Source organism: Capsicum annuum, chromosome 8 (genome assembly GCF_002878395.1).
Source record: "Capsicum annuum cultivar UCD-10X-F1 chromosome 8, UCD10Xv1.1, whole genome shotgun sequence".
Classification (NCBI taxonomy): domain Eukaryota; kingdom Viridiplantae; phylum Streptophyta; class Magnoliopsida; order Solanales; family Solanaceae; genus Capsicum; species Capsicum annuum.
Window position 1 is genome coordinate 130270457 of NC_061118.1, and position 25691 is coordinate 130296147.

Here is a 25691-nt window from a genome sequence, read left to right on the forward strand (position 1 = left end):
TGTCCCAGTGACTTTCTTTCCTTTATCCATTTCCATCAATCTTCATTATATTTTTAAGGGTTTTTTTGGTTGATATTTTATGTGAATTTATTTTCGTATTTCTTTGTTTAGGGATGTTTAATGATGGTTATTGTCACTTCTCAGTGAATGTTCACATTTTTCAATCATGTTTGAACCATTTCTATTTTATTCCATTACTCTGTTATACAATTAGGAATTTTACTCTATTTTTGTTATTTTTAATTACTTCGACATGGCTACATCATTTTTATTCATTAACTTTGATCTTTTTTGTCATTTTATTATTTTAATCATTGATAATCGTTTGAATTGCTATGTATGATTTTGATATGCGTTCAGTGACTTTATTAATTTTTCATCATTTTTCATTGTTATTAAATACCATTAATTATTTGGCCGATGAAAATATCTATCTGTCGGATACTTGAGGCCACTCCATTACAAATAACGTATTTTATTTTCAAAAGATTACTATTTTATATCAAAATAAATGCTTGGTTGATGACATTATCTCTCCGTCGAATACTTGAGGCCACCCCGTGACAAAAGACGGATTTTTATTTCTCAAAGTTTACTTATTTACATAAAAAATAAATGATTGGCAAATGACATTATCTCTCCGTCGGATACTTGAGGCCACCCCATTACAAAGACGGACTTTATTTTTCTCAGGTTTATTTATTCATATCAAGTATCAATACAATGATCGATGAAGAAATTCACCGTCGATTTTCGAGGCCTTCACAAATAAAAGGATGGACATTACGTATACAAATATGTAATAAAAATAAACAATGGAAAATGATGAAACTTTTATAACACCACGACACCATAAAAGGTTTTATGATTCGTATTTTGGCAAGGCGATTTATGACGGCCGATTAGTCGAGCAATCATTTTGTAGCCATGGCGAGTCTAAAACTTAATCCGAGCCCATTTTATAACAAGACACTATTTTTATATGTAAATATATATGTACATGTGTGTGCACATAATTTCACATACTTTGATGATTATTTCTTCATTACTTTATCTAGCACTTATATATAATTCTCGAGCTTTATGTTTGTAGTTTATTTCTCGTTTGTATAATTGTACATAAAGATAAAAGATAGTGGAAACTTTATTTTTTGGGTGTCGGGCGGGGATATTCTTTATTTACATAATTTCATCACTTTTAAGCAAAACTTAGGTCATTAATATTTACATAAAAGAATCAAGTTGATCAAGCGATTCACGAATTGTGTAGTCTTTTCTTCTCAAATAAATTTTACTTTTTCGTAATTTTAATCAAATAAAAATATTACTTGTAAATACCTTTTCTCTTCATGGCACATCAAAATACATTTCTTTTCATACATCATAAAATACTTTTCTTTTTCACGTGTAATTTATACATTTTTATACATATCTTTTACATGTTTTATAACAATAAATTTTATTTATATAGTTAATATACATATACTTTTACATAGTTTTAAACATTTATATTTTTTCAAAAGAATTATTTTACACTTAATACACATACACTTTTACATTATTTTAAATATTTATACCTCTTCCCTCATTGATAAGTTTAGTCTAACTGGGTACCACGTTTGTGGATCCTGAAGCCTAACCCCTTCCCTTAGGGATAATTTGAACCCTTACCTAGTGTCTCAATAGATTTTCGTAGACTAAAACATTAACTCTACGCATTGACAAATAAATAGGTTTCCTTATTTTCTTTTAAAAATTAGGTGGAGACTCTATACAAATTTTAATTCTTTTAGAGTTCATAACGTCATATTTTGTTTAACCTTTGTAAAAATGGGGCATGACAAACCTAATAGTTCAATGTGAATGGTTATAGACCCTCACTAGCATGTTGTTTAAAAGAAAATAATTACTTACAAGATAAATAAACTGTGAAAATTTACACATATGGAGGAGTTTAAAAAAGTCACATGATCATGTTAGAATCCATATAAATTGGGGGTGGTGATCGACGGGGGATGTGGATAGGTATTAGTCGAACAATCAAGATCCTCAAAACATACTCGTGTTTTGACAAAAGTTACTCTGAGGATGTTGTTTATTCAACCATTACTCATTCATATATCTCTTTGATCACCATCCCTAATTTCTGTGAACTATTACATGATCATATGACTTGTTTAACCTCCTTCGTATGTGTAATATTTCATAATTTACTTAATTTTATTTAATTATTTCCTTTTAAACAATATTCTAGTGAGGAGTTTAAACTTATGTACATAAAACTACGGGGTCTACCATCGATCTTGACAACTGTCAATAATTGATCAAACTTATATGTCTATGGTAGACCGTATGAATCGATGGACCTTCAAAGAACAAGTTTGTTTTGAGAATTTTATTTGTTCAACCACTACCCACCCATATACCCTTTCGATCACCATCCCCAATTGTTGATCAATTTCTATAATTAAGTTTTTTTAATTTAATTGTTTCCTTTTAAACTATATGATATTGATGTTCCATTGATTCATCTGATCTATGGTAGACCTATATGTATGGTCGAGAATTGACAGGGGACAAGGTCGATGACTGGTCTCATAATAGTAGCTGGTCACTCGTAGATTGACAGCGTTGTCTACGATAGACTATATGTGTGATCTACATGTATTATCAAACAGTTAACTCTTTGTATATTTTATCAAGGCACTTCACTGTTATATTTATTAATTGAGCAATATGAATTTAAAAAGTTGGCAATGTAAAAAAAAGAATAATCATAAAGAAGAAGTTAACCAATATAAAAACAAAAATCACAAAGAAGAGGGCAAAGATAGTTAACAAACTTAAATCATTATATTGATATTGTTCATTGCAAATACATACATTTTACCAATACCAAACCAGCAAAAAGGACAAAAATAATAGCTTTCTTACAAAAATCCTAACTAAGAAAGTTTCTTCTATAATGAACACAAACAAAAACTAAAACTACTATGGACAATGGGGATGGTGGAGGGTGATGTAGTCTCTGGCTTTCGGACCAAGACTATCCAAAATTTCTCATATAAAATAATCGATCCAATGTAGTTCACATTCAAGATAAATGTGGTCCTGACCTAGCCCATAGAACAGGTGATCAAGGTCATTGTAGAGGAAAAGAACGTCGTAGTGGCGTTGCATACTCATTCTCTTGAGTAAAAGAGATGAACTACAATGGACAATGTCACCTTAGTAAAAGATTTCCATTTCTAATGCTTGGGAGTCTCTTTTCATTCTCCCATAAAATTACTAGAAATCAGAATAAACTCTGCAATAGACATCTTAGAATTATACTTTAGTCGATCCTCTATCATGCTACTGGTATGTGTCAGGTATATGAATGATCGAAGACTGGCAGATATCCATACAAAATAGTGAATTGCAAATATTTCTTCTAATCAATGATCATTGGGTTTATGGAATAGAGAAACGAAGTTGGAGTTGCTTGAGCTATTGTAATGTACTTTCTAAAGAGGTTTTAAGTAATGTAAGCGATTTAAAAGTTTTTTAACAATAGTAGAAAGAGTGTTTGAGAAGATAACAAATAAATGGGGTAACAATAAATGCAATGGATAAGATTATGATGTTTGTGGACTGATTTTGAGTTGATCGTCGGAAAAAATCACCAGAATCATGACTGAATCAAAGAATTTTGGAGGGCAATGGGAGCTTCTATTTTAAGATTTTGGATTTTTTTTAAAATTATTTTTGAAAAGATATTTTAAATATAATTATGGATGAAGGAGGAGGCTAAAATGTATTATTACAAACTTGTGTGTTGGATTTGTTAACTTGAAAAGAAGAGATGATGACATCATATTTAGTGGGTATTTGACAATTTTTTCAAGACTTGTAGCTAAATTGCAAAGAAAGTTTTTAAAATGGATATTTGGTAGACTTGCCCTAGAAAGTCCATCTTCCTTCCGAATCTTTTGAAATCATCAACGACAAGCCAACGATGTCCTTCACAAAGGAATAAAATGATCTACTAGCCCACACTTACAAATGGACTCTTAAATATAGTCTTTTCCATATTCATCCTTGAATTAACATTATCAAGAAGAATTTTACAAGAATTTTTCCTTTCAAAGGAAATATATATATAGGATCTTATGATATGCTACATCTTTTTATGAATTTTTAAAATGAAGAAGATCAACTTAATATACCCTTGAGAAATTTCATTAGGGGGAAATATTATTATGAAAAGTATAAATTGAATGGCAAAATTCAAGTTGGAGGAAAACCTCACTATTACTTCTATATGGATAAATTTATCAGACCTCTTCTTATAGCATTACAAGTAGAATACTCTTTGATTGAATTATTAAACTTATTAGCATGCCTTTAGCTACGAAGAAGGCATTCAATTCCAAAACAAGATTTACTACTGCAAAAGTTAGAGTAGAACTAAACGTTATCAATCCACTAATAAGTAATATTCTAGTTGAGACTAAGAATAAGGAGGGGCACATGTTGATTTTTAACCAATATATGAAATGTAAAATAATTTCATTCTATTTTTTTCATTATAAATTATAAGGCATTAGTGAGGAAATATACAAACTTGAACATCCTTAGATAAGAAATAGGAACCGGAGAAGAGACAAATAACCTATACAAGGAATCAAAAATGAGGTAACACCAAAGAGGAAAAACATAATCAAGAAGAGACTAAGGGTGAAACTTCTATTACCAAATCCTATAATAGACCCTTCCCCCCGGTCAATAACAGTGACCTAGTAGAGACAAATGATGTTAATATAACCCAAGTTGTTGATGATAATAGGTAATGACTTTGCAGGTCATTTTTTTTTGTATGTATGTGATTTTTTTGTGTTTAGAGACTTTATATAATTGTTTCAAGTCATTTTATGACTTGTTGGGACTAACAGTTTGATCCTCAGATAGCTCATTTAATTTTTATAGTCATTTTTCTATTTTGGAGTTTTTGAAGTTGAGAAAATCATCTTCGAACAAAACATCAGTAAAAAACTTTTAATGAAAATTCTGATAATTTCATTAGTTCTAAAATATAAATTTTAGTCTAGAAGGACCCTTGGTTTGAGTGTAGGGACTTTCAGACTCATTTTGAGCTATTAGGTGAATTTTGATAAAAATAGAACACATTTTATCAAAATGACCTATGTTAAAATTTTTGATGATTTTATTGAGTCTAAAATCTGAATTTGGTGGAGTAGCATAGTTCATTTGCATACATGGAGTTTTGAATGAACTTCAAACAATCGATCAAAAGTCAATTGGACTTACCAAAAATTTCTGATGCCAAGGTTGCTGTGCAGCCGCTTAAAAACCTTGCTGATTGCTTAAGCGGTTAGGAATCATCACTTAATTTATAGCCATTAAAAAAGCTAGACACCACTTAAGCGGTAGTTGGACATCTCACCTAGGGTCTTTTAAGATGTTCTTGGTCGCTTAAGCAATGACTGATTAAGCGGTTATTTGGCCGCTTAAGCAACTACCGCTAGTCTTTGACATAAATAATTTTCCCTTATTTTAGCTCCATATTTACGTAGTTTAAACACATATATGAGTTGTGGGGCTCAAAAATTGTGTGGGGACCTTAATTTGGAGATGAATTTAAGTCGGGGACTTTGAGGTGGTCATTTTTTCGCTAATTTCTTATAAATTCTCGACCTAATTGTTGATTAAATTCTCTTTTTAGTTTTTGATTTTCTCATTTCTCTTTGGGGATGTTTTGGGACGATTATGGGGATAATTATGCTCAATATAATCATACAAGCTCAGTATTCCCCAAGGAACGTTATTATGGTTTTAGTTTTGGAATTCCACAAGCGGGCTCTGTAGGTGATTTTTAGCCCGATTTCTGACCCTGAACGTAAATTTATAATGTGAGTATCATTGTTCTCATCTTGATGCATAAATTATTATTTATATAGTGTACAACCATCAGAGATTTGTCAAAAGGAAAAAGCTTTAATATGGAGGATTTTGAGTGTTTTTGGTGGCATCCAAGTAGGATATGCTTTCCTTTCTTTAGACTTTACTCCTTTATGGAATTAGTATGGTATTGTGTTATTTTTTTGTGGTATTATTATGGTTCAGATAGTGGTTTAGTCATTTTTTAATTATTTTAGTTGGTTTGGGGGTCGTAAGGTAGATTTCTACCTTGAATTCCCTTAGTTTGGTAGTTAATTCTCCTTTAGTGCCTGGCTTAGCATACTTAGGGCCTTAGAATAGAATCTAGAAGTCTTATCCTATGTTTGGATAGCTACTTTCTTTAGGTTGTAATTCAGGGACTGATGGTTAGCTTTATGGCTCCTTTTTAAGGTAAAATATCATAGGGTAGTGCTTTGTCCTATAGTAGATAGCTTTAAAACACCTAGGTGAGATAGTTATTAGGACTAGAATGGTTTTATCATTATATTAAGGTTGTTTTCTAACAGTTTTCTCATTATATTGTGTTTGTTCACTTGGTACTCTTGGTGTTAAGCTATTTTACCCTTAAATCTCAACCTTTGTCTTAATAGTCAAAATCTTGTGATCCTTTAAATGAATTTGACCTTCTAAAATATGAATAAGGACTAGACATATTTGGGTTAAATAAGGAATTTGGATTATCACTACTTGTTGCTCATTTTATATGTATTCTTCCTTTCTTCTCTTATTATTACTATTTTATTCTTAATTTTTCTATCTTCTATCTGCTAGCCTATTACTCTTCATTTCATTCAATGGTTTTGCTTACGTACTGGTAGGTTAAAGCAGGTGCCATCATGATATGAGTTTTTGAATCATGATAGTTTGGTATCAGAGTCTAGGTTCACTAGTTTCGTTGGTACAAGAGCAAGTGTTTAGTAGAGTCCCACAGATCGATACAATAACACATGTATCCTATTTTTGGAAGGCTATATGGCATTTTTAGAAAAATATTAACTTTTTGATCTTCTATTATGCATGATGTCTATGTTGTTTAGTAGATTCTCATTTGTTTCACTCTTTCGCAGATGACTAAGGACGAAGGCCACGACGATCGAGGACGAGCCCCCAAGTTTGTAATTAAGGCACTAGTTAGGGTCAAAAGCAAAGGTCTACCTTGAGGTCAAGGTAAGGATAGGTCAACAGCACCTACTTGAGGCTAGGATAGAAAGCCTCTACTAGAGCTAATTATTGATCCAGAGCTAGAGATTGTACCTGATGATCTACCATCTTAACAGTCGGTGGGCTATAATGCAGCCTAGGCTCCAGTTAGATTTATATATTTAACTATCCTCTATTATGCACTGGTTCAGTTATTGATCATGGTTAACGGTCAGACGACAGATGAAGTCGAGACATCCGCTCAAGGGTAGCTCAGGGTTGACTTGATGTAAGAGTACTACCTGAAGATGCAACTTCTAGAGTAGAGGTCTCACTAGCACTAGTAGTTCTATAGTCAGCAGTAGTGCATCCATCCGTGACTTTTAAGCAGTTGAATATGTTGGATTGATTTCTTAAGTCAACTCTACTAAGGCTTGTATGACCTTAGGGAAGAATGCATTTTAGTTCCTTAATAGTTGTGAGGAGAGATAATATAATTTGGGTTTGGTCGAGTCACATAGTGTATATTACATAATATTTGAGTTTGATTGAGTAGTGAGGCAATGGTGGAGGGGACACCTTGATTTTAGACTAGTTAGATCTCCTTCTATGAAATAGGTTTAGTTCTCCAATTCCTACTTGGAGAAGTATATGCCTCACAACATATGCGAGCACCTGAGAGATGAGTTAATAGGGTTGCATTAGGGTTTTATGACCTGATAGAGTGAGGCTAGATTTTAAAAGTTGGCCAGACATACCGCCATGACTCAACCTACTACATATAAGAGAGTGTGGTGCTTTGTTAGAGGATTGATACTTCCATGCCATATAGATACTCAGAGTCTGGTATCTATGGGTAGGTCATTTATTGATATTACTGATTATACACCATAGTATAAAGGGTTTGCATTATGAGGCCTATGAGGAAAACAATAAGAGACCCTGTCTTCAGAGCAGTTACAGTGAGAACTATAGTGGTCCACAGTACTGAGGTAGAGGTTTTTAGGTTGAGGTGACATTCTAGATCAATCGAATCATCTCATCAAGTTAGAGTTCCTGTGATATCAACCATAATACGAAAGAAGGAATAAACTACAAAAAATAAAGAAGAAATTGATAGATAAGATAGATAGACACAAGAAGATAAAGAAATAGGAACCAATGAATATATCAAATTCAAAGACCCTAATCTGATTACGTACAAACACCTAAGTTCCTACGTTGACCAAGAGAAAATTGTAATGTCCTTGAAAATAATAATTTCTAAACTAGTATTAAACAAAAGCTTACAACCTCTCTTTGGAGTGTGTTTCATTAATATTTAAAGACTAGCTCATGAATAAAAGCCTAGGTTTAACTATTTATAGTTAATTAAAAGGTGATCTAAACTTAGCCTTGGAAATAATTAATAAAATAGATAAGTGGACTGGTTGGGCTTGACAAACCACTAAGTGATCCATCAAGGCCTTGATGGTTCACCACATGAACCTCCAGGCCTAGGTAGTAGCTCCCCTTTATTGTTCTCTCGTGGTGAACCACCAAGTGAGTCATCAAGGCCTTTTGGTTTGTTACTTAAGTTGAGAAGCTTAGGCAACAACTTTCCTTTACTAGTTCCTTTTGGCATACCACCAAGTTGAAACACCCTGAGTTCTGGTCCTTGGAAACTTCCTTAGGTTTTGAGTCTTCCACTGATCATATGACTCTCAACACGAGTTGAATGGTGAGTGCATGGGTCAGGTGACCCATCTAATATGTTGTCCAGTATTTAGTGGGTGAGTTTCTGTAACGCCCCGAAAAATGGGTCCCGAAGCGTCACACGGTGCTTGAGGCTACGAGTAGCCTCAAGCTAACCCTTTGAGCTATTTTCATTCAGTTCAACACAAATTAATGGGGTTTTCATAAATAACCCTCAAATATCAACAGAGTAATCATCATCCAAGAATAAAAGAATTTCAGAAAGATAACAAAATACGACTTATTAGTCAACTCCGAACATCTATACTAGTCTGATAAGCCTCTAAGAAAATCAATAAAACCAGCGAGTCATTGAGACATGCCCCAACTGACTCATACTCAGTTATCAAATGTAAACAATTTCGTGAAACCAACATCAGACATCACGTCCTCGGAACATGAGGACTCACCACAACAGAGGATGTAGAACAGCGTGCCCGAAGAATCACTGTCAAACCTGAAACTGAGCACCTGAACCTACATTCCGAGAAAATGTAGCCCACATTTGAAGATATGGGTCAGTACCAGGGAAAGGAACCGAGTATATGGGGGTGTATGCAGTTGTATAAACATCATCATCATAAATATTTATAAGAAATTTGCAGGATGTATGAAAGACTCACATAGCACGAAGAAAATCATCATAATCATGAGAGGTGAACTAAGTACAATAACACATGTGAGTCATCATATAATTTGTCAATCACTTTCAGTTCATCAAGAATATCAATTCTCATAATGTAAATATCATTTAAATCTTTCGAAAGAATAACTTTCAAAATTCCACTTTCAAATCACTTCACCATTCACCATAGACACAAGGAAACACACACACACTGGGAGATCCTATAACCGACATAAACCATGTGATCTACATGGAGTCTAACGTACAACCCACGTTGGGGAGAGCCGTCCTATCCTTGCCATCGGAGTAGGACTATCGATATCAAATCCATACAAACTAGTGATCACCATATAAATCATCCTCAGGCTCACTCCTACGAGGGCACATAGTTTTAGGAAAGTAAGGTCTCTTTATACCTCCCACTCGGTGCTAATGATTTCTCTCGGACTTAGCTCAGATCATTTCAAAGATAATCCACAACAAAATAATTTCAGTAATATATAAATATACATCGGGAGCCATCATGCTTCTCATCTATCAAAATCAACCACATTGTGGATTTCTTTCACACTCGAGTTCAAAACAACTCCATTAAGACCAAAAGGTCAAATCATTCAAAATATCTCAAATATTAAACATCAACGTGGTTATAACACACACTTTCTAAAAAAAATACAATTTCCAATGGGGATTCACGACCCAAATATCAAAATCATGATAAATATCGTTCAAGATTCATGCTTTATATCTCCACACATGTTAATTCATCTTTCAAAATCATAAACATCAAGATTTCATAATAATTATCATAAGATATGGGTTCATGCCTCAAATTCGTAAAAGTCAAATAAAAATCATGCCTTTGCAAAGAAAATTACTTTTGGGCACAAGAACGAAAGAGAGTTTTTGTTGAAAATCCCCACATACCTTGAATGATGAAAATTAGATCGATACTCGTTTTTGAGATGTTAATCGTGCCTTTGAATGATGGTTCTTGGAGTTCTTGAACTAGGAACTTAGAATCTTGAATAAATTTGCAAAATTAATGGTGAACTTTGGAGGCTCTTGAAGTTCTTGAACTAGGAACTTGGAATCTTGAATAAATTGGCAGAATTAATGGTGAACTTTGGAGGTTCTTAAAGTTGGATATAGGAGCTTAGGGTTTTCTTTTTAAGGGAATTCGATGAAATATAACATATAACGCTTCTAATAGGCTTTAATATAGGGTTTGGACAGATTTTGGGTGAGGGGGAATGACCAAAACGCCCCTAAAAATCAAAAAAAAATTCTTATCTATCCTTTGGTGGACTGTTTTGATAGTCTGAAGTAGATCAACCATAACATTTTACTCCAATATCTAAATTGGATGAAACAAATTTCATTAGAAAGAGGACTCTCATATCTTTCCGTTGATATATAGTATCTCACCCAGATCATTGTGTACGAGGAGTTATGATCGTTTGAAGTTGACCTAAAAATTCACTTTTGATAGGCTGAAGTAGATCAACCATAACTTTTTGCTCCGATAGAAAAATTGGATAAAACCAATTTCATTGGAAAGAGGACTCACAGAGCTTTACGTTGATATATAGTAGATCACCCAGATCATTATGTAGAAAGAGTTATGATTGTTTAAAGTTGGAGAAAAAATACGCCATGCCTCAGTACTTTTTCCTGCACGTTTTACTGTTCACTACTATTCACAGTTCGATCAAAATTTTCATAACTCATTGCTCGGATGTCCGTTTTGGATGATCCACATATAGTTCGAAATCTTATTTGATACTCTACGCAATGGTGGGTCATAATATAAGACATTCCGTACGGAAAATTTATAATTCATTCTAGAAGATAGAACCCAACACGTTTACGCACAAAATTTCAACGAAAAATTTCACAGGGTATTACATCATCCCCCCTTGGAAACATTCATCCTCGAATGACGCTAGATATGCCAAGATTAGACAGAAAATAGAGCATACAGCTGAAACCATTCGTTAGACTCATCACCACATCGTTTCTCATTCCGAATGCAACATAGAATGCATAAATTCAAGAAACTACAGCTGAACACATAATAAATGACAGCTGAACTGCTATAACTTTTATCAAAAGTGCATAATTTAGAAAAGAACGGTACCTTCGGCTTGATCGGAGTTTGCAAAAAATAGGTGTGGGTACTTGAATCGCATATCCGCCTCAGCTTCCCAAGTTGCACCCTCAACAGATTGGTTTCGCCACAACACCTTGACTAAGGAAACTTCTTTGTTCCTTAGTCTTCGGACACTGAAATCAAGAATCTCAGCAGGAATCTCATCAAAAGAAAGATTTTCTTGAATGTCATCACTCACAGAGGAATCCACTACTACAGCATCGCTACTATACTTTCTAAGCATGGAGACATGGAATATTGGATGAACAGAGGACAACTCGGAAGGCAACTCGACCTCATAAGCTACCTTACCAACACGGCTGAGAATTTTGTAAGGACCAACATAACGGGGACTAAGCTTTCCCTTCTTTCCGAATCTCTTCACCCCCCTCATGGATGAAATTTTCAGATACACTAGATCACCAACTTCAAACTCAAGGTCTCTCCTTCTAACATCAACATATGACTTCTGACGACTCTGCGCAGTTTTCAACCTTTCCCTAATCAAATTAACTTTTTCCATAGCCTCAAATATTGAATCAGGACCACTCACAGCCGCTTCACCTACCTCGAACCAACCTATGGGTGATCTACACTACCTCCCATATAAGGCTTCAAACGGAGTCATTCCAATACCAGAGTAGAAACTGTTATTGTAAGCAAACTCTATCAATGGTAAGTGATCATCCCAACTTCCCTTAAAGTCAAGTGCACAAGATCTCAACATATCCTCTAAGGTATGGATGGTCCACTCAGCCTGACCATCGGTCTGCAGATGAAAATCAGAACTCAAAAGCACTTGGGTACCAAGACCCTTCTGAAAAGGTTTCCAAAATTATGAAGTGAACTGAGCACCCCTATCCGAAATGATAGACAAGGGAACTCCATACAGTCTGACTAGCTCTCGGATATACAATCTAGCATAATCCTCAGTAGTATATAAAGTATGAACAGGCAAAAAATGAGCAGACTTAGTCAACCTATCAACCATAACCCAAATGGAATCATGATGGCATCGGGAAGGAGGTAAACCAATCACGAAGTTCATATTTATCTCTTCCCACTTCCAGGTGGGAATACTAAACTCTTGCATCATACCACCAGGTCTTTGGTGTTCAACCTTAACCTGTTGGCATGTTGCACACTTAGCTACAAACGCTGCTATATCTTTCTTCATGCCACTCCACCAATAGATTTCCTGCAAGTCTCGGTACATCTTGGTGGCCCCAAGATGAATAGAATATCGCGCCTCGTGTGCTTCAACCATAATACTCTGTCTCATATAATCAACATTCGAGACACACAATCTACCCTGCAATCTCAACACACCATCTCTCCCTTGGGAGAAAACCTCTACTTTTTGGTCCTTGACTGACTCCTTCAGTCTAACCAAACTAGCATCTAAGTATTGCTTTTCCTTCACTTTTGAAACCAAGGAGGATTCAGAACTACTCTGAACCCCTATACTACCTTCAGAAGAGTCAAACAACCTAACCCCCAATCTAGCCAAATGATGTACATCACGAGCCAACTCTTTCTTACCTTCTACCACATGCGAAACACTACCCATGGACACTTTACTTAGGGCATCCGCCACAACATTGGCCTTGCCCGAATGGTACAGCACACTCATATCATAGTCCTTCAACAATTCTAACCATCGTCTCTCCCTAAGATTCAATTCTTTCTGGGTAAACACATACTGCAGACTCTTATGATCAGTGAAAACATCAATATGGACACCATACAAATAGTGTCTCTAGATTTTTTAAAGCAAACACAACAGCAGCCAACTCAAGGTCATGGGTGGGGTGATTTTTCTCATGGGGTTTCAACTTTCCAGAAGCATAAGCTATCACCTTACCCTTCTGCATCAATACGCAACCCAACCCAACTCTCGAAGCATCACAGTACACCACAAAACCATCAACACCATCAGGCAAAGTCAAAACAGGGGCTGAAGTAAGTCGAGTCTTCAATTCCTGAAAACTCTTCTCACAAGATTTGGACCACAAGAACTTCACTTTCTTTTGGGTCAACCGAGTCATAGGAGATTCTATAGAGGAGAAACCCTCAACAAAATGGCGGTAATAGCCAGCTAAACCCAAGAAACTTCAGATATCAGTCGGAGAAATAGGTCTAGGCCAATTTCTAACAGCTTCGATCTTTTGGGGATCAACTCTAATACCTTCGAAAGAAATGATATGACCCAGAAAAGTAATTGACCTTAGCCAAAACTCACACTTACTTAACTTGGAAAATAACTTGTGATCTCTAAGGGTTTGCAAGACAGTTCAGAGATGATCAGAATGTTCATCCTTACTATGGGAGTACACTAGTATATCATCGATGAACACTATGACAAACATATCCAGATATGGTCTGAACACTCGATTCATGAGGTCTATGAAAGCTGCTGGGGCATTAGTTAACCCGAAAGACATAACAAGAAACTCAAAATGGCCATAACGAGTTTGGAAATCGGTTTTTGGAATGTTACACTCCCTAACTTTGAGTTGATGATAGCTGGAACGAAGGTCTATCTTTGAGAAATAACTTACAGAAGAGGGTACTTATTTTTTAAGATGACTTTATTCAATTGGCGGTAATCAATGCACATACGCAAAGAGCAATCTTTCTTTCTTACAAATAACATAGGAGCACCCCAAGGAGAAACACTGGGCCTTATGAAACCCTTATCTAGTAGATCTTTGAGTTGCTCTTTCAACTCCTTAAGTTTTGCAGGGGCCATATGGTGAGGAGAAATAGAAATGGGCTGAGTACCGAGAAGAAGATCAATCTCGAACTCTATCTCCTTATCAGGATGTATCCTTGGGAGATCATCCAAAAAGACATCAGAAAACTCATTGACGACGTTAACAAACTGGAGAGTTGGAGTCTCAGACTTATTATCTTTGACTCTAACCAAATGGTAAATACACCCCTTGGAAATAAGCTTTCTAGCTTTGAGGTAAGAGATAAAATAACTCTTGGGTGACATAGAATTCCCAGACCACTCAAACATGGATGCACCCAAAAATTAAAACTTGACCACTTAGGTCCGACAATCAATAGAGGTATAAGAAGAATACAGCGAGTCTATACGCAGAATCACATCAAAATCTACCATGTCTAACACAATCAGATCAGCCAACAAAACTATGAAGAACGGTAACAGGACACTTTTTATACACTTTCTGGGCAACAATCGAATCACCCACTGGGATAAAAAACTAGGATAGGCTCAGGAATAATCTCAGGACTCATTTCAAAATTCACAGCAATCAAAGGTGTAACATATGAGAAACTGGATCTAGGACCCAACAAAGCATACACATCAAACTAAAATATATGAAGCATACCAGTAACAACATCGGGAGAGTCCTCCTGTTCCTGGCGGGATGGTAAAGCATAGAATCTATTTTGGCGCTGCCCGCCAGCATTGGTAAAAGAGGTGCCCTGAGCTGGGGCTGGGCGAGTCACTGGAATGAATCACTAACAATCTGAGTCTAGGTCTGAGGGTGATAGTCATGACGCCCTTGTCCATCCTGTGGACAATCTCTAACTCTGTGACCTATGTCACCACACCGTAAACAACCCCTCTTCTCACCCCAACACTCACTCAAATAAGCCCAACCATACTTAGGACACAATTGATGATTTGACTTACTGCCAGCACTGTACTGGGACCTGGATGCATATGACCTGCTACCTTGCTCCTGCCTACCTCTAGGTACGGGAGCACTAGCAGATGACGGTGATGGCATAGACGAATGATACTGATACTGAGGGCGAATCCCTCCCTGTGATCTAGTCTGACCCTGTCCATGCTGCTCGAACCTAGCTCTCTTATTCCCTCTCATTCTATCTCTCTCCTTAATCTTGTTTGTCTCAATCTGTTGGGCATAATTCATCAGCCTAGAAAGATTCATCTCACTATTCAGCATAACAGACCTACATTTCTTAACCACATAACTAGACACTCCAGTCACAAACTTACTCATACTAGCCTGATTATCAGCTACTAAGTCAGGAGCATACTTGGCCAACTGATTAAACTTTAGACAGTACTCTCTAACAGTCATAGATCCCTGTCACAGGTTCATAAACTCTTCCACCTTCACCTCCCTCATCTCCAAAGGGAAAAACTTATCCAGGAATACATCCTGGAACTCTTGCCAAGTTGTAAGGACAGCTCCCTCACCTCTACCTTTTCTCCAAGCAACAACCCAGTCATAAGCAAGGTCTTTCAACCTATACGTAACCAACTCCACACTATGTTCCTCAGATACATGAATCACCTGAGTAATCTTCCATACCTCCTCTAAAAACAACTGTGGATCCTCATCAGACTTGGATCCATATAATTTCGGTGGATTCCCATAGAATTTCAGCGGATTCATGCTCATGAAGACACGGATCCTGGAAGCAGCTGAATCACCTCTTTGCTGCTGTGGAGCCAGGGCCTAGTTAGCCTGAATATTTGCAGTAATAGCTTAGGCCAGCACCTGAAAGGCTGCCCAAAATTTAGCATGAGACACGTTTTCATTCAATGGGTTAGCGGGTTGAGGTTGTTGACCATCATTATTTCTTCTCGCTCGATGTGGAGGCATATTTATGAAAGAGTAGAGCATGAATCAATAGCAGAGAGCGATACTTTAAGCACGATAGGTTTCTAAAAGAAAGAATCACACTTTTTCCTAAAACGTCTTGTAGACTCTTGCTCATAGATGTGGTGTGCTACACACCGATAATCAAGACTCTACTTAACGCAGCTTGTCAAACTCTCTAGGACATCTTAAAACCTTAGGCTCTGATACAGAGTTCGTAACGCCTTAAAAAATGGGTCCCGGAGCGTCACACGATGCTTGAGGCTACGAGTAGCCCCAAGCTAACCCTTTGAGCCATTTTTATTTAGTTCAACACAAATCAACGGGATTTTCATAAATAACCCTCAAATATCAATAGAGTAATCATCATTCAAGAATAAAAGAATTTCATAAAGATAACAAAATACGACTTATTAGTCAACTCCCAACATCTATACTAGTCTGATAAGCCTCTAAGAAAATCAATAAAACTAGTAAGCCATTGAGACATGCCCTAACTGACTCATACTCAGTTATCAAATGTAAACAATTCTGTGAAACCAACATCAGACATCACGTCCTCAGAACATGAGGACTCACCACAATAAAGAATATAGAACAGCGTGCTTGAAGAATCACTATCAAACCTGGAACTGAGCACCTGAACCTACATTCCGAGAAAATGCAGCCCACATCCAAAAATGTGGGTCAGTACCAGGGAAAAAAACCAAGTATATGGGGTGTATGCAGTTGTATAAACATCATCATCATAAATATTTATAAGAAATATGTAGGATGTATGAAAGGCTTACATAGCCTGAAGAAATCATCATAATCATGAGAGGATGAAATAAGTACAATAACACATGTGAGTCATCATATAATTTGTCAATCACTTTCAGTTCATCAAGAATATCAATTCTCATAATGTAAATATCATTTAAATCTTTCGAAAGAATAACTTTCAAAATTGTACTTTCAAATCACTCCATCATTCACCATAGACACAAGGAAACACACACACTGGGAGATCCTATAATCGACATAAACTATGTGAGCTACATGGAGTCCAATGTACAACCCACGTTTGGGAGAGCCGTCCTATCATTGCAATCAGAGTAGGACTATTGATATCAAATCCATACAAACTAGTGATCACTATATAAATTAGCCTCAGGCTCACTCCTATGGGGGCACGTAGTTCTAGGGAAGTAAAGTCTCTTTATACCTCCCACTCAGTGCTAAAGATTTCTCCCAGACTTAGCTCAGATCATTTCAAAGACAATCCATAATAAAACAATTTCAGTAATATATAAATATACATCGAGAGCCATCATGCTTCCCATCTATCAAAATCAACCACGTTGTGGATTTCTTTCACACTCGAGTTCAAAACAACTCCATTAAGACCAAAAGGTCAAATCATTCAAAATATCTCAAATATTCAACATCAACGTGCTTATAACACACACTTTCTCAAAAAACACAATTTCCAATGGGGATTCACGACCCAAATATCAAAATCATGATAAATATCTTTCAAGATTCATGCTTTATATCTCCACACATGTAAATTCATCTTTCAAAATCATAAACATTAAGATTTCATAATAATCATCATAAGATGTGGGTTCATGCTTCAAATTCATAAAAGTCAAATAAAAATCATGCCTTTATAAAGAAAATTACTTTTGGGTACAAGAACGAAAGAGAGTTCTTGTTGAAAAACCCCACATACCTTGAATGATGAACTTTAGATCGATACTCATTTTTTAGATGTTAATCGTGCCTTTGAATGATGGTTCTCGGAGTTCTTGAACTAGGAACTTGGAATCTTTAATAAATTCATAGAATTAATGGTGAACTTTGGAGGTTCTTAAAGTTCTTGAACTAGGAATTTGAAATCTTAAATAAATTTGCAGAATTAATGGTGAACTTTAGAGGTTCTTGAAGTTGGATATAGGAGCTTAGGGTTTTCTTTTTAAGGGAATTTGATGAAATATAACATATAATATTTCTAATAGGCTTTAATATAGGGTTTGGATGGATTTTGGGTGAGGGAGAATGACCAAAACACCCCTAAATATCAAAAAAATTCTCTTATCTGTTCTTTAGTGGACTGTTTTGATAGTTTGAAGTAGATCAAGCATAACGTTTTACTCTGGTATCCAAATTGGATGAAACCAATTTCATTAGAAAGAGGACTCTCATATCTTTCCGTTGATATATAGTATCTCACCCAGATCATTGTGTACAAGGAGTTATGATTTTTTGAAGTTGACCCAAAAATTCCCTTTTGGTAGGCTGAAGTAGATCGACCATAACTTTTTGCTCTGATAGAAAAATTAGATGAAACCAATTTCATTAGAAAGAGTACTCGTAGAGCTTTCCGTTGATATATAGTAGATTACCCAGATCATTATGTACAAGGAGTTATGATTGTTAAAGTTGGAGCAAAAATACACCAGGCCTCAGTACTTTTTCCTGCACGTTTTACTGTTCACTACTATTCACAGTTCGATCGAAATGTTCATAACTCGTCGCTCGGGTATATATTTTTGATGATCCACATATCGTTGGAAATCTTATTCGATACTCTACTCAGTGGTGGGTCATAATCTAAGATATTCCTCATGAAAAATTTATAATTCATTCTAGAAGATAGAACCCAACACATTTACACATAAAATTTCAACAAAATTTTTTTTTGAGGTATTACAATTTTTGGTGTTGTTATGATTTGGTGGGTAAAAGTCGTATAGCTGGTGATAGATTGTTTTTTTGATCTTTTACTTAATATAATATTTGGTAACTTAACTTAGATTTGAGTATGAGTGGCTTACCATGAGTCATGAGGATATGGTACGAGTGGTATAGTCCAACACGTATGTTGGATAGTACCCAGCCCTTCTTAATTCAATTATGGGTATGGGTTATGGGTTAAGGGTACTGGTCGCATGTTGGGGTACGAGTTGGTCTTGGTGGCTAAATATTAGATAGTGTTGGGATCCAAGTGGTTTCCTAAGATGCAAGTGGTGGGTAACATTTATATGTTAGGGTACAGTTAGGTGGGGTAGTTGTACCCACCTGAGGGAATTCTTTTACAGTTTAAGTTGAGGGTTTTCTGGACATTTCCCCTCTTAATTCATCATGACCCCACGACCTAAAATCCTATTGGGACCTTTTTTACCCTATTATTCTAATCTTAAACACTCTAAAACTCTATTAAATCTCTTTCAAGCTCTTGGGTTAGCAAAGGCTAAAATTTCTTTCAAGGTGGTCAATTGAGGCTCTAAAGGGTGGTTTCTCTCTGTCTTCTTCATAATGTAAGGCATGTTACTCCTCCCTTAATGTTAGTTCAACTAAAGGCATGTTTTATGAATTGTTTTCAGGACATAATAGTGATATGGTTTTGGGTTTAGAATGATGTGTTGGGGGGTTTGGTTATTAATAGTTGATTCTTGTTTTCCTATGTTTTTACTTATGGTTTTCATATTATAATGTTGGTTTGAACATGTGGTTGCATGGGAATGGTCAATTGGTACTTGGTTTTGATTTTGGAAACTATATGCCCTCAACATGTTTGTTAAAATATCTATGAGAATGTTTTTATTACATATTTGGACTTTTATTGAAAACTTTGCATGGTATAATATGGTAATGGAACCTAAATTGGTTAAATGGTCTTAATGGCTAAATGGCAAGGCCTTGGTGTCTATGGCTTTGATTTTAAAACCTTGCAGAGTACACGAGAATCCCTCAAGTGAATCTAATAATGGACCCATAGGGTAAATGGGAATCCCCTAGGTGATTGGCTAAGGACAATGCTTGCAAGTTATAGTCATTATGACGATACCACTTCTTATAGTCTTGTTTAATAATACATAAAATTGGTGGTTTAGTTGTGTGCTAATGGTTTTAATTGAGCAATAATGAAGTATTGTGTTAGCTAACTGTGAAGGTATGAGTCCAATAAATAGATACTGGAAACTCATGTTTGTTGATATAAGGATTGGTCATGGCGACCATATACTTGTGGGGTACACGGAAATACCCTAAGTTATATTTATATATATATGTATCATGGAGGGTGAAAGGTACACAGGAATCTCCTACCCCTATGATGTCTCTGGTACGTATGGCTACACGCACTAGGTCCTATTTAGGGGGTAACACTGGACCCATATAGCCCATGGGTGGTTCTAGGATGGTTAATCTACACAAACCCAGGTTAATTATTTTAAATGCATGCTAAGCCTGATTCCCTTTCCCGGCATGAATTATATATATATATATGTATGGATATGAATGCATACGATAATTTACTTGGTTTTAAATATTGGCATTATTTTATCCTTATCCTGAGTGCATGCTAATGTGCAAAAGCTAACCCATTTTGGGGGGTTGTATTCCTACGCGATGCAGGAACTAACCATAGTACTCCTCCTTCCCAGTGATCAAATTTAAGAACAACTTAGAGTTGGATTGAAGTGGTGAGCTTCCATACTCTGGATGATACAAGCATGAGAAGTACCAAGAGCACAAGACTTTTCACCAGGAGTCAAGCCAAAGAGTTACATGGTCTTCAAGCAATGTTTATAAAGTTCGAAGCTTTTGATTGTGTTATGAGTTCACCTATTGGAGTTTATATGCTAAAATGTGAAGAGGAGCTTTGAAATACACTTCAAAGTCACCTCTATTTGGGGGTTCATTAAGGGCATTCTTATCTTTTAATGACTTTTTTTTACACTCCAAAGGAGCACCCTTCATTAAGGGTATTTTAGACATTGTCTTGTAATAGTATAAATAGACATTTAGCTTCTATTTTTCATAGACTTTGATGAATTGAAATTGAGTATTATTCTTAGTGTAGCTTCTTTCCTTAGTGTAGGGCTTGGAAAAGCCATCTTAGTATAGGTCTTGGAAAAGACATCCAAACTTGAGAGATTAATATATTTAATGGATTTCACTTGTGTTGATCAATTGGCAAGAAAAGTGTAATTGAGGAATGTGAATTCCTTTGGTCCACCTAAGAGTGAGGTTTGAACTACCATTGATGAGGTGTGTTTGAAGGTTTAATACATTTTTTTGTGCTAATCATTGGTGATACTAAGGGTCTCATTACCTATCTTTACTTTTATGCATCTCTTCTTCATCCCCTTTCTTATTGTGTTGTTTTCTTTGTCTTGAGGTTGCTGATTTTTGTGGCTTGAGTCCTTAATTTCGTGTATTAAGTTTTGTTCTTGTACCAGGAAGGCTCCATTCCATCTTATGGTCTTGTTTTCATACTTTTGTTATTTCTTAGACTTTGGTTTTTGCTATGGTCAGGGCATGTCCCTATCGGATACTATTTTACTTTCGGATAGAGGCTTTGTGAGACAATTATAGGTTGGTATGGGTAGTTTCGGCATTGATGTCAATCTTGGTATTGGTATTATGGATGTCACCAATTGGCTGTATTTGATTTATAATTGTTCCATTTTGTTATGTTATATACACACATGTTCGAAATTCATCTGACTTAAGGTATAGGGTGGTTATGGATGGGTATTAGGGGTGGTCTCTGGCCCCGGTTGGGATTGAGGCACCCGATACAACAAGGTCCTGATTAGGGTCGTGTCAGATTAGTATTAGAGCCCCAGGTTCATAGTCACTTAGAAGTCCACAAAGTCGTGTTGAGTAGAGTCTTTTTAAGGGTGTATAGCACGCCACACTCATAAGGGAAAGGCTATAATTCATTTAGGAATATTTTTCTTTCTTGTGTTCTATTTTAAGGCTTTGGAGTCTAAGTCCTGGAATCTTTACTAATTTTCATTGGTTCGCTTTTCAGATCATGCCTCGATGATCTGAATTTCACGAAAACTTCTTTTTCCCAACTGGGGACAATATTGATGGGACACACTTTACTCATGGGATCCATAGTCGATCTAAGGGTCCAATTCTGAATCATTCTGGAATTCCACCGATTCTCTCTAGTCTTTCTCAGACTCCTTAAGATAATGTGACGAATCCTGAGTTTCATCAGTTTATTCATATGTTTTCATAATTGGTAGCTACTCATTCTAAGTGTGGTATTCCTGTTGCTCCATCTTCTGAGGCCACAAGGGTTGGCCAGTTTATGAGGTTGAACCCTTCAACCTTTACGGATGCTAAAATGGAAGAGGATCCTCAGGGATTTCTGGACGAGATAGAAAATATTTTTCGTGTTATGAATGCCACGAATGTAGAAGGGGTGGATTTTGTGGCCTACCAGCTAAAAGATGTGGTGTACAAATGGTACGACGAATGGGATCAGGCAAGGGGTGACACTGATGAGTCATCATTGTGGGAGGATTTCTCTAATGTATTTTTGGACCACTTTTTTTCTCAGGAGTTGAGGGAAGTAAAAGCGGAAGAGTTTATTAATCTGAAGCAAGAAAAGATATCGATCAAGAAGAATTCCTTAAAGTTTCACCAGTTGTCTCGGTATGCTCCAGATATGGTGTCTGATATGAGGGCCTGGATGAGAAAGTTCTCTTCGGGACTATCTCGTGAGTTGATCCTTGAAAGTAAGGTTGCCTTGCTGATCAAGGACATAGATATCTCTTGGTTTGTTATGTACATACAATAGGTAGATGAAGAGAAGAAGAAACAGGGAAAAGGCAGGAAAAGAAGTTTAGGTTCTCTGAGCAAAGTGGTGGCCAATAAAAGAGTGGCAGGGATAGTGGTAAGTGGCCCAAAAAGAAGTGAGGAATCTCTGGGTCTTATTAGATGGCTATTTCTCTCTACCCAAAGTCGTTGAGTGATAGGTGTTTCCATGGTGGTGACAACTTTGGGTCACAGGGTGACCAATCGCGGGCTAATAGGGCTCAGTCATCTCTATTATATCCTCACTGTAGGTTCTGTGGTTGTTTGTATAGGGGTTTCTGTGATAAGGGAAAGGACAGGTGCATCGACTGTGGTCAGCCAGGCCATATGATTAGAAACTATCCTATAGTAAGGTTTTCTCTGGGGCAAACAAGGTTCCGGTTGCTTCATCTTCAGCTCCAGCACCAAAGGGTTCACCATGTAGTTTCGATGCTGTTCGATTATCTTTATGCACTCATTATACGGCAGAAGTCTGAGACATCACCTAATGTCGTAAATGGTATGTTACAACTCTTTTCTCGTGATGTGTATTATTTACTTGATCTAGGGCCCACTCTCTTATATGGCCCTATATGTGTATGTGTCTTTTAGTTTTGGTCCCAAGTATGTTTTAGACCCTTTGTCTATTTCTACCCTGATAGGTGACACTGTGATTGCTAAAAGAGTCTATAGGGGGTGTGGTATTTGTTGGTAGTAAGAAAAAACCCTGGGTTTTGGTCCTTGGAAAATTTCTTGGGTTTTGAGACTTTTGCTGATCATATGACTCACCATACGAGCAGTATGGTGAGGGTACAGGTCAGGTGACCCATCTCATATGTTGTCTAGTGTTTAGTGGGTGGGCTTCTGGTGTGGTTACAGTTTGATAGGTACGGGTCGTATGGTTGGTAATGGGTTGGTTGGTTGATATTTCACTTACTCTAAAATTTGGTAACTTAATTTAGTTTTAAGTACGAGTGGCTCACCATGAGTCATGAGGATATGGTACGAGTGGTATAGTCTAACTCATATGTTAGACAGTGCCTAACCCTTCTTGATTCTATTATGGGTGAGTTGGTCTTGGTGGCCAAATGTTGAACAGTTTTGGGGTCCAAGTGGCTGGCTAGGGTACGAATGATGGGTAACGCTCGTATATTAGGGTATGGTTGGGTAGGGTAGTCGTACCCACCTGTGAGAATTCCTTTACAGTTTAAGTTAGGGGTATTCTGGACATTTCTCTTTTTAACCCATCATGACCCACGACCTAAAACCCTATTGGGACTTCTTTTACCCTATTATTCAAATCTTAAACACTCTAAAACTCTTTTAAACCGTTTTCAAGCTCTTGGGTTAAGCAAAGGCTATGGTTTCCTTCAAGGTGGTCCATTAAGGTTCTATAGGGTGATTTCTCTCTGTCTTCTTTGTAATCTAAGGCATGATACTCCTCCCTTATTTTTAGTTCAACTAAAGGCATATTTTATGAATTGTTTTCAGGACATAATGGTGATATGGTTTTGGGTTTTGAATGATACGTTGGGTGTTTTGGTTATTAATGGTTGATTCTTGTTTTCCCATGTTTTTACTTATGGTTTTCATATTAAAATGGTGGCTTGAACATGTGGTTACATAGGAATGGTCAATTGGTACTTGATTTTGGTTTTGGAAACTATATGCCCTCAATATATTTGTTAAAATGCTTATGAGAATCCTTTTATTACATAGTTGTACTTTCATTGCAAACTTTGCAAGGTATAATATGGTAATGGAACCTAAATTGGTTAAATGGTCTTAATGGCTAAATGGCAAGGCCTTGGTGGCCATGCCTTTGATTTAAAAACCTTGCGGGGTACACGAAAATCCCCCAAGTGAATCTAATAATGGAACCCATGGGGTACATGGCCCCTAGGTGATCGGCTAAGGATAGTGCTTGCAAGATATAGTTGGTATGACGATACCACTTCTTATAGCCTTAGTTAATAATACATGGAATTGGTGGTTTGATTTTATGCTAATGGTTTTATTTGAGCAATAATGGAGGGTTATAATAGCTAACCGTGAAGGTGTGAGTCCAATGGACGGACACTGAAAACTCATGTTTGCCGACATGAGGATTGGTCTTGGCGACCATATACTTGTGGGGTGCACGGGAATCCCCTAATTATATTTTTATATATGTATCATAGAGGGTGAAGGGTACATGGGAATTCCCTACCCCTATGATATCTCCGATACATTCGGCTACACGTACCGAGGCCCATTCAGAGGGTAACACTGGCCCCATATAGCTCGTGGGTGGTTCTAGGATGATTAAGCTACACAAACCTAGGTTAATAGTTTTAAATGCATGCTAAATCCGATTCCCTTTCCCGACATGGATTTTATATATATATATGGATATGAATGCATATAGTTAGTTACTTGGTTTTAAATATTGACATTATTTTATCCTTATCCTGAGTGCATGCTAGCGTTCACCCGTCAACCCATCTTAGGGTGCTGTATCCCTCGCGATGCAGGAACCGACCATACTACTCCTCCTACTCAGTGATCATATTCGGTAACAGCTTAGAGTTGGATTGAAGTGGTGAGCTTCCATACTCCGAAAGGATCCATTTCATGTTATGGTCTTATCTTGATACTTTGGTTATTTCTTGGACTTTGGTTTGGCTATGGTCGGAGGCATGTCCCAATCGGATACTATTTTACTTTTGGATAGAGGCTTTGTGAGACTACTATGGGTTGGTGTAGGCAGTATCGGCATTGGTGTCAACCTTGGCATTGGTACCGGTATTATGGTTGATACCGGTTGACTATATTTGATTTATGATTATTCCATTTTGTTATGTTATATATACATGTTCGTAATTCATCCGACTTAAGGTGTAGG

At 36.5% G+C, this 25691-nt stretch overlaps 1 pseudogene; it reads left to right on the forward strand.

Annotated features, from left to right (window-relative positions):
• The window catches only part of LOC107879195, a 15367-nt pseudogene extending 12507 nt beyond the window's left edge, over window positions 1–2860 (forward strand).
• Window positions 2861–25691: the final 22831 nt, after the last annotated feature.